The sequence below is a fragment of the Blennius ocellaris genome (assembly GCF_963422515.1).
Source record: "Blennius ocellaris genome assembly, chromosome: 10".
Classification (NCBI taxonomy): Eukaryota; Metazoa; Chordata; class Actinopteri; order Blenniiformes; family Blenniidae; genus Blennius; species Blennius ocellaris.
In genome coordinates, this window is record NC_137659.1 from 8,649,815 (window position 1) to 8,660,977 (window position 11,163).

The window sequence follows — 11,163 nt, forward strand, 5'->3', positions numbered from 1 at the left end:
ATCTGTGGATAACAGGCTGATTGCTTTATTGACATCGATCCGACCAAAGTGTGAAGCCACTCACTGCCTCTCTTGCGTTGAACAAACTGAGACAAACACCAAAACAGATTCAACTTGTTCACTTAAGCAACTTTTTTTTAAGTCGTACCAACAAATCATTCCTGGTTCTGCTACAATTGATCATCGGCTGCAACAAGGGTTAAAACAACAAACGTATTGATATCTGAAGGTGCAATATTTACAACTACACAAAACAACTTGTTTTCATATTCTAATTATAGATTTTTCTAAAAATCTTAAACTAATTACATTGAAGTTGTTTGAACTTAAAGTGAATCAATCTCTGAACTTCAGCTGAAAAAAAACAAACACAAGTCATATAATTCCATTTGAAGCTACAGAATCTTGATTTTTGGTTGCAGCAACGTGAAATTATGACTGAGAAAGACTTGACGAGGAAACTTTTTTTCAAAAAAGCACTAAAATAATAACTGTAACCGATACTGAATTAACATTTCAAGTTGTGTAAATGTGATTTGTAGTCACATAGGTGTGAAAATGAAAGTTGAATTAACCTATTTTATTGAAGCAGCTTTTTTTCAGGACTCTGATCGAACATCAGAAAAATGTCATCCTTTTAAACAACTTTCCATCTTTTCCGTTGATAAAATGAAAGAATTCATATTTTCTAGAATGTTATCAACTATTTTTGTTCCAGTGTTTGGATGGTCTTTGTTAAGCGGCGCTCTCTCCGGCCCCATGCCGGGATCCGAGTTTACACTTCTTGGTTTTTCGGGATGCGATGGACGTGCGACCGTGGTCTTTGATCGTCCCCTCGCCCAGTGTATCGGCCGGCTTTTGACCCGAGGGGCCGTATCCCGCTGGGTGCCGTTCTTATCACAGCAGCCTCATTGGATCCCGGAGCCCGTCGGCCACATTTACAGTGCAAATGTTATCGTTCCAATGACACTTTAAACAGTCTTTATCAATATATAGTCATTCAAGGTTTATGAGCTTTGATAAAATGCCACTAGCATGCAGGGTCATTACGAGGCGGAGCACCTCCGACGTGGTGATCCTCCTGCATCTCAACGTGGAAAAAAAATGTGGATCTTTAAGAAAAAAAAAACACTTATTCTGTCCAGAGCGCTCCGATCGGGACGGGTATTGATTCTCTCCCGCGAGGCCGACCGGCGATTTGAGCTTGGCAGAACCTTATCAGCCCATTATCTTTAAAACAGTGGGTTATCATAATTGCTTACTTAATAATTCTATAAAGCTGCGGAGCTGCAACCTTTGGCTGGGCTGTAAACAGCCGAGTGCTTTCGACGCTCACATTGAGGAGGTGGAAGAAAAACAACGTGCACACACACTTTGATTCCACTAATGGTGACCACGAGCAGGGAAGGAGCTTTCAAAACGGCCTCGGTCTCAGGACGCCACAAGTTTTTGGCATGATGGATAGCAATAGTTAAAGCTAACCGCTTGTTTAGTTAACTGAGCCCTCTTGAATGATGCCTGTAGCGTTAGCATTAGCATTAGCCTGTTTCCACAGAGGCTCCCTGAAGCTTTCAGAAAATCATATGTTGTTATTATTAGCGTTAGTGATAGTAATAGTCCAATACAATCAATAATAATAATAATAATAATAATAATAATAATAATAATAATAATAATAAAGAGAAACAATATATAGGCAATTGCAAAATGTACTGTAAAGTATTTGGTAAAATACTCAAGATATGCAATATAACATAACCGTTAAAAAATAAATAAATAAACTGAAAAAGATACAGTAAAATGCTAAATACATTATAAAATACACAATAAAATACAAAATCGGCAATGAAATAACAGCATATTATAAAATCTATTGTAAATTTACAATGAAAAACAAAATGTCAACTAAAATATACAATTAAAATCTAAATATACAATAAAATGTGGGGTGCAATATAAAATGTATGTAAAATATCAAAAGTTCAATGAAATAACTGAATTAGAAGACATGACAAAGTAAAAAATAATCATAAGACATGCTAAAATATCAAGTAAAATGCAAATTATACACTGACTATTGAGTAAAATACAAAATGTAAACTCTTCCAGGGAGCACAAAGACTTTTATTCGCCTCATTTTAAACTTTTGCCACCGTGTGTTCACAGAGCTCAGTTGGGCCCCGTTCAGACCCGACAACGCTTCAGGGGAAGACGCTTCGTTTCTACAGAGGATGAAGTTGGCCTGTTATTACGGTGACTCTCAACTATCTAACTACGAGAACCTGAAATCGCCGGTGTGATAATGAACCCTTAAAAAGAAGTAAAGAAACATGAGGCGCGACCACCTTCGCGCTGACGCGTGAACCCCGTCACGTTTAGCCGAGCTGAGCAAACAACAGCAGTCTGCAGGGGAGGCCTCGCTCATCAGCATTCAGAGGACCCAGATAGAGGAAACAAAGACACCCCTCCCTCCTCCAGACCAACACTGCACTGAGGTCTCTTTCCCCCCCTGTTCCCTCCATTTGCAGACAAAAGGAGGGACGGACGGGCCGGAGCGACACTGTACATCTGACAGGTGCTGTAACCTTGGAGGGGCAGACAGGAATGTAGCAGCTATCTGAACTCGCAGGGAAATACAACCTGCTGCACCGAGCCCAGGAAAATCAATACTCCAGAGTCCATCACACAGCCAGGCCTGTGTGTGTGTGTGTGTGTGTGTGCGAGTGGGGCTTCCAGCTATGTGAAACACTCTGAGAACGACCCCTGCAAAACGAGTTAATGCCTAACTTCTTTATCTTTGCTTTACAGCCGAGGGTTGTACCTCCAAATCAATACGTGATACAACAAATATCCTCCCAGGGCTCCGTGTTCTGGACACAGAGCGAGGCGAGGACGGAGGCCTGAGAGCCCAGAGAGTCCACAACACCTGGAAGGGGGAGGGAAGGAGGGAGGGAGGGAGAGCGAGAGAGAGAGAGGGAGGAAGGAGGCCTGAGAGCTGGCCAAGTCCACAACACCTGAGGCCCCGTTTACACTACAACGAAAACAAGTGTTACCATAAAAACCTTCTTAACTTTCGGGTTACGAGTGCTGTAACTGGGCATGTGCATCTCGCCTCCCGGTGGTAGATTGTTCCTTCTGCTCATGTGCCAGAAAACAAACATGGCAGACCCAGTAGTGGTGTGACTCACGGTCTGTATTCTCGAGTTATAGTCCATATTGGTAGCGTAGTACTCACCCCCTGACAGCATCCGATTCGTCATCAGCCCATACGAATGTTACGGGTTCTCTCGATTTTGTTCACGTTTGTAGTGTATTGTTTTCTGCACACATGTCTGTGTAGTGTCATTACTAAAACAGGCAACAGCGCCCTCCCATGGCCTGGCATACTAACTGCATCATTGTCAATGTGTCCACTGCTGCAGTATAAAACCTTTTTTTTTTTTTTAACAGATTAGGTGGTGAGATGTTGTCATGTAAATGGGGCCTGAGTGAGCGAGACAGGACAGACAGGGGGAAAGAGAGAGAGAGAGAGAGAGAGAGAGAGGGGCGGGTTTATGGGAAACAAGATCATACACACGTCGCACCAACTTCTTGTAGTTTTGAAACAACAAAAAATTAATATTTTTTTGGGACATTTGACCTGTAATGAGACAAAATCAAACCACAAAATGTGCAGATCGACAATAAAATACTTGAAACATGTTCTATTTGATTATGATGGATATTTACCGTATTTTCCGTACTGTAAGGAAAGCCATTGTTGCGTAAACAAAACCCCAAAACAAGGAAGGTTTTCTAATTTTCTGACCCAGTACAGTCTGAGATCCTGAATAAAGTCTGCATGTTCACCCAAATTGATAGAACTCACACTTTATATGCATTTTTCCGGGGAACAGAAAATGTCTTAGAATAAAATTTTTTTTAAAAGTGACTTCAGTTTTTTGCTTTATTTGTCCAGTCTGATAAAGACGTGATCTGAGACGCTAATGCTCATATTTCCCTGTCTCGGCTTCTCCTCTCAGTGTTGTGTTACGTCTACTTATGTTCTGAAAACAGTACCAATCTCAGTAAATAAATTACAAACAACAATTATTCATATTGGCTAAATGAAGTTAATGTTGTTATAATTTTACAAGGTCATCTTTGGCACATCGTTGACAGACTGTACTAGAGCAATCGTGGTTTTATTTTTTCCCCAAATGTGCGGGGCCCCACAGAGTTGAAACTTTAGGCCCACATACGTTTATCTGGAAAATACAGACGTGAAAGAGTCTGTGAGCTTTTCTTGTTTTCTGCACGAAAGCTCGGCGTTAATGTGAGCGCTGAAGGTCTCGACGTGCAGCCTGGGAACGCTGCAGCTGGACCTTGATAGCGGACCACCTCTTTTCTGCTGCTCCAGCCCCCACCCTTCCACCCCCCAAAACTAGCCGTGGGTGTTTACGGCGAAGAACATTGGAGTTTTCTCTCCCAGCCTGCGCTGGAGGAGATTGTTGATACCCGTCGCCGTCTGGTCCCTCGGCCTCTGCAGACCTTGTAGCGCATCAACACAGCGGCTCCCAGGCAGATAAAACGCCACATTCAGGGGCCTGAAAAGACGGTTCCAGTTCCCAAATGGGGTCATGGTGAGAGACAGGAGCGTCCACTTAGAGACGGCAGACACCCCCCCAACCCCCACCACCACCACCACCACCACCACCACCCCACCCCCATGATAGTAAAGTGGTAATCTCTGAGGTTGACCTGCCAGTCCGGCCCTGGAGACAGATGACGTGAGGCCCTGATAGGCTGTCTCCAGGAGGGAGACGGGTGGGGGGTGGGGGTGGGTTGGGGGGTAGGACAGAGAGCAGGACGCCAGGTGACGGACGGGTGGCGGAATCCGTGGTGGGGGGGGGGGGGGGTTGGGGGGGCGAGTGACACTGTGGATTGGGGAGGAGGTGTGGTGAAGGAATGCCAAAGCAGAGAGTGATGGTGGAGGGGGTCATGGAGGGGGTCTCCTGAGGAGGAGGAAGAGGAGGAGCAGGAGGAGGATCCTGTTTGTCTCGAGCACAGATTTCTGTGGAGGTACTTCTGTTGGAACTCACGTTGTTTTCAAAGCTGAGGATACAATTTGTAAAAAGGGACTCTTCTGAAAGCTCCTCTGAAAATGTTCTTTCCTCACAAATTCCCGGGAAAATGTTCACTTCAAAGGATCTGATTCTGGTCATTTAAAATAAACGTCAATTTCAGGCACTGGAGGCCTGACTCACAATGGGGCGGATCTGGAGAATGTCCAGGGGATCTCAAGAGTTAAAAATGTGTGGCGGGACACCCAAAAGTGATGAAATGAGGGTTGACATCTGATGTTCACAAAGCTAAGTGAAATAAAAACAATTCTAATTCTTAATTTTAGTCTATGTATTGCTTCATCTGGCTTTGGTTAGCTGAGACAATTCATCTGAAGCGGCTAAAATGATCACATACTTAAAATGTTTACATTGAAAATCCGGTGGAGAGACATCCATCCATTCATCTTCTACACCTCGATATCCATTTCAGTTAAACTACTCCATGCCGCCACGAAATCTCATCCTCTTGGACATTAATTTATATGTAAACAATCTGTTATTTTAAATTCGGATACATAAATGATGATAGATGATGACGTTTGAACCATTTACAAAACAATATTAAAACAACCAACAGCATCAACTTGATGATTGTAACTACATCGCTTTCGGACATTGTTTTTTTTAAAACATTGCCGTGTAAACGCCAAATCTTTCTGATGCAAAGACGGATCTACGTTGTAGGCGGTTGCAGCCCTGAAAAGATTTCACCCTCTGCCACATTTCCTCACTTTGTGCCTCGGTGTGCGGCAGATATACTGTCAGGCGACTGACAAAGGCTATATCAGTATTAGTTCAATGTGTCAACAAATCCAGAGTAATCCTCCATGAGCAGCGACAGTCATTTGTTTAATGTAAAGATGTTATCATTTTATTTTATTTTAATTTTTTTCTTTACAAGCCAGTACTGTTAGTTTGTCTTCCCGTCTTCCCCCTGTGGGCCGCTGCCGCAGTGTTTCCCCGTGATTCCCTTCCAGATTACAGAGCAGATTTATCGAACTGACTTCTGGTTCTCAGATAGGACGGTGACAACGCTTATCTCGAGATATTCCCCTTATCAAAAAACAATTTTGCCAGTAGAAATAGACATTAACCTAGATTCTAAACATTGAAGAGTACTCCAGCCGAGCCTCTTCGGTACAAGGGTCTGTTTGCACTGTGCACACGAGCACACATTCGCCCCCAGATAGAGAAAGCATTAGCACGGCCCGTTTCTTCCCGCGTTTGTCGTTACGTTAGCATCGCGCTCTCCGGCTTGGTGATAATTCTGCTAAATTGTGGAATAGTGAAAGAAAACTGAAAATCCAGCCGCTGCAGAGAGGTCAGCAGCGGGTTATCCTGACCCGAGCTGCATTTTCTGTCTGTGTTTATCAAGAGATTAGGGAGGTGTGTGTGTGTGTGTGTGTGTGTGTGTGTGTGTGTGTGTGTGTGTGTGTGTGTGTGTGTGTGTGTGTGTGTGTGTGTGTGTGTGTGTGTGTGTGTGTGTGTGTGTGTGTGTGTGTGTGTGTGTGTGTGTGTGTGAGAGAGAGAGAGAGAGAGAGAGAGAAAGAGAGATTATTATATATGGGTCAGTCCAGTTTGCCAAGATTAGCAAAAGAAAAACAAAAAACAAAAACCCTTCTCTGAAATTGAAATATTGCAACGTTCTACTCAGACTGAATGTGCTTCAAAATGTGACTAAAACTCGCTCCTCATCCCTCCGTTTCTTCTGTTGCTTCAGTGCAGAAATATAAGCGATAGCTCCAAGCTAATTAATTCTCGGGCTGTAGTAGCTTTGGCCTCCTGTCATGAGTTATGTGTGATTATGCTCACCTTTTTGTCCACAAATTGAATTTAATTATTTGTTTTTCTGACTTTAAAAAGGACATTTTAGTTAAAAGCTCCTTGAATTTTTTTACCATTCCAATATATTCCAACCGGTGCTTCATAAAGTATTACTTATGGTTAATATTTACCATTGCTTCTACATTCATTATGAAAACCTTTGATAGAATCTGTCAAAAATGTGTATTTGTTTGTATTTCAGACTAACAATAATTGAAAACAGTATCTTTCACTGTTAAAAAAAAAACAAACCCACTGGAATATCTGCTAATAATCAGCTTTTACAAATTGGTGTGACAGAAATTTGATCTCAGTGTGCTACATAAAGCAGCCCTGCTTCACTTCGGGTTTAAAAAAAAACGATATAGATGTTGTAAAATAGATTTTTATCACCGCCTGCAACATAAATAAATCACGGAAGCAGGGAGGGTATGAAGGTTGGAGCTCCAGCCCACCTGGACAAATTGGACTATATATCATTCTGCTGATCTGGAAGTAACGTTACTGCCTCTCCTCCACATGGCGATGCATGTAATTGACGAATTACAACACCAGTACCAACTAGATGTGGTTTAAACCGGCCAGGATACCAGAGCATTGGACGTGACTACAGCCATCGTCATGTAAATGGGGGAGGAAACACAACTTTTAGAAGAAACTTGGGCTCTTTCTCTGTTACAAGACTGTTATTTGTCTGTTATTTGTTATTTGGCCTCAAAATTAAATTTCAGTGCAATGTAATACTGCAATAAGCATATTGCGTTCATATTCTCCAGTCAATAACAATCGAATAGTTATTGTTTAGAGCGTATTATTCTCTGCACTTGTGTGTGGTTTCATTATGAAAGCAAACAACAGCACCCACCAGTTGTCCTATATGAAAACGGCATTGTTTTTAGTGTTCCCCACCGTTGTTGCGTAAATACTAAACCTTTCTGAAATGTAAATTAAAAAAAAAAAGATGCTTTTTCACTTGAAACGTCGTCGTGTAAATGGAGCCTGAGTTGTGCGATCTTCTCACACACTTCCAATGTAAAATTGACTTGTTGGACATGATTATGTGTCCCTTTAATGAAATACTCTCTCTGGTGTCACCAGATCGCAGTCCAACAGAGCAAATAAACAAGGAATTTGACATTTTGAATGCAGCGGCAGTTTGATGTTATTGTGTTTATGGTGGGGAAAAAAAGTCTCCAAAAGAAGGTTTGTAGCACCTTCAAACTACAAATACAGTAAACAGCCGGTGTGCCTGATGTCGTCGCTCATGCATCCTTATGTTTTTACAGTGTTTGTCATCTTGTGGTGCCCTCTATCCTCGCGTGCTCTTCTGTGGGGTTGGAAAAGCAAAGCGTTAACTTGGAAGCCTGATTTCGACAAAAGGTGTTTGTCAAGGAAACGTGGGTGTGTGTGTGAAGCCAGAAGGCCATGTGGGGGAGTCGGCAGGCGGACCGTACACTCCTGTGCTTATGACCCTGAAAAGATAGAGGGAAGCCAGGGGAGGAAAAAACGGAGCCATAAAGCTGCACACAGTCATGCTTTACCTTTTATTGGAGCTAATAACAAAGTTTGATCTCCAATAATGAACCCTGTCAACCAGATCCCACTTCTTTCTGCAAGCTTTTTTTTTTTGTGTGTGTTTGTGTGTGTGTGTGTGTGTGCACCAAACATCTGCTGGCATGTGAGATGGTTTGTGGTCAACAAGCATTCAGACTGTTTGTTCGTTCGGAGGATTACGCCTGTAAAAGGGGCTGCAGGTGCTCCGACCGTGGGGCACAGCGTCTCGGGGCCGCGTTAACCATTAACTCAGCCATATAACGCTGTTACTCATTACCGCCTCTCGCTCTCGAGACTCCCACTGACCTGAGTCACAGGTAGGAATCCCGCGAAAAGGTGCGGACCCCTTAACGCCAGCCCCGGCCGTGCTTGGCGTTGGGAAGCCGTCTCCCCCGGGGGCCGTAATTCTTCCGTCTTCCTCGTCCCCGCTTGGCTCCTTCAGCTCCCACGCAGACTTTGTTCTGTCTTCTCTCTCTGGATCTCCTCAATGACCTTCACAGTGACCTTTATCCCCTCTGCTATAAAGAACCGAGGCGCAAAAGACGTTTTGTACAAAGAGGAACTGTGTCTGACATGTAGCGCTCAGGGGGTGAAAGTCTATGGTGTCAGCGACATTGACGAATGACTCACAACACTTGTACAACACGGCACGGTGCTGCAGGAGGAGGAAGTGTCATGCTGTCCCACTGCAGTGAGAAGCACGCGTCTCAATAACGACGGTTCACGCTTCATCGTACTGTCGCGACTTGTACCCAGAAACGCTCGAACGTAACGACACCGGGAAGAGTATATCGATGTTTAAATGCATCTTATCTACAGTTTTGCACAGTGGGCGGGTTTGAACTCGAGGAGGAGCGTTTCTACGAATAACCCTCCCGACCCTCACCCTCCCCGCCTGCATCTTTCAAGTGAAATCCCCTTACCGGCCCCCCCCATCCAGAATAGGATTTACCGCCCATGCGCCCAAACTGATGTAAACAATAAAATCTTTTTAAACTGGAAATCCATTTCAGTTGATTGAGCACGGAAGAATTTAATAACAATAATAATAATAATACTGTTGTTGGTTTTGCTAATGAAACCACACGCATACATGTGCACCGAGAACAAAACGTGATAAACAAGGCTGAGGACATTCGCATGGACTGACGGTGAAGTTGGATTGTTATTACGGTGTCTCTCGTCTCCAAAACTACCAAGTCCCACAAGAATATATCCACCCATCCATCCGTCCATCCATCCATCCATCCATCCATCCATCCATCCATGGTGTTATACCCAACATCCTTACGTTCAGATTTCAAGAATTCAGACTCAAAACAACACACCTTCTCACACTTCAACACACACTGCCGCCGCTGCCGCCGCCGCCGCCGCCGCCACTGCCGGCGTCATGTTGGACGTCACATTCCAGCACTATATTTGCTCAAGAGAGTTGTGAGTGGATGATTATGATCAGCTAATGGGGCGCCTCATGGCTAATGGCTCGCTATAAAGGAAGGACTAGTGCAGACTCTGACTGTAAGGATCACTGCACATTTTCCCAACCAGCAGATTTATGACATGATGGACCGACTGTTTACGGTTCCCACACCGACAGTTGTTTTGGACAATTAAGAATTAGTTCAAGATTACACTACAAGAAGCTTTCAGTTTGTGGCTGCATGAAGATAATCTTCAATTTTACAATTATTTTGTCATGCAGGACATCATACATCCTGGGCAGGCCGCCATCCGTCACAAAATACGCACTTGTTCACACGTCGGTGCTTAAATGTGTATTTTTTGACTGGCTGAGTCAAACAGAAAGAGAATAGAAAGGTCCTAATGCCTGTTCTTGAACCGGGAATCCTCTTTCTGTCCGAGGGTAGCGCAAACATCTGCAACTTTTTTGACATTATGAGCTGTTTTTACCATTTTCCACCAAATAATATTTGTCTGGAGCTGCAACACACATTAATAATATGAAATGAAGAGGCAAATTAAAACAATATATACATACAGAATAAGAGGTTTTACGTATGAAGTGTCACCGGTACAATTTATGTATATTTTATTACAATTATAGCTGTTGTAGCCATTTTTTTTTTTTTAGCAATTCTTTTAATGGATTTTCCTGCTTTAGTAATGTCATGTATCTTGGCCTCTTTAGCTATTTTAGCTTTTTATAGCTACTGCGTTTCCTAAATGTTAGAGCAGTTTCATGAGCAACTTTTATCATTTAAGTTTGACCATATTTCCGTAGCTATTTGATCCATTTTTAGCAATTCTAGCTATTCTGGATGTTTTAAGCTGTTTTCCTTTTTATTCATTCATTCATTCATGAGAAAAAAGAAAGTCGAAAGTAATGTTAAAGAGGAACATGTCTAAATTTAGTGGAATGGCGTCATTCTCCGTTGTCTCCTCTCTGGCCGTGTCATCCAGTGCCTCTACAGATAGCAATGCCTCGATTCCGCAGGTCTTATCGCGCCGCATTAATCATGTTTTAAGGCTAATATCAAACAGGCCTCAGCCACGTCTGCCTGCATGCGGCGTCGTGAATCTACAAGGCTGCGCTCTGGCAGATCAGTAAACACTTGAGTCGACGGAGCCTTAAGTCGCCGGGGCTGCTGACCGGCGTCTGTCAAAACAAAGCGCCGGTCAGGGTTTGTCTCTGCGTCAGTCAGACTAATAGCAGGGG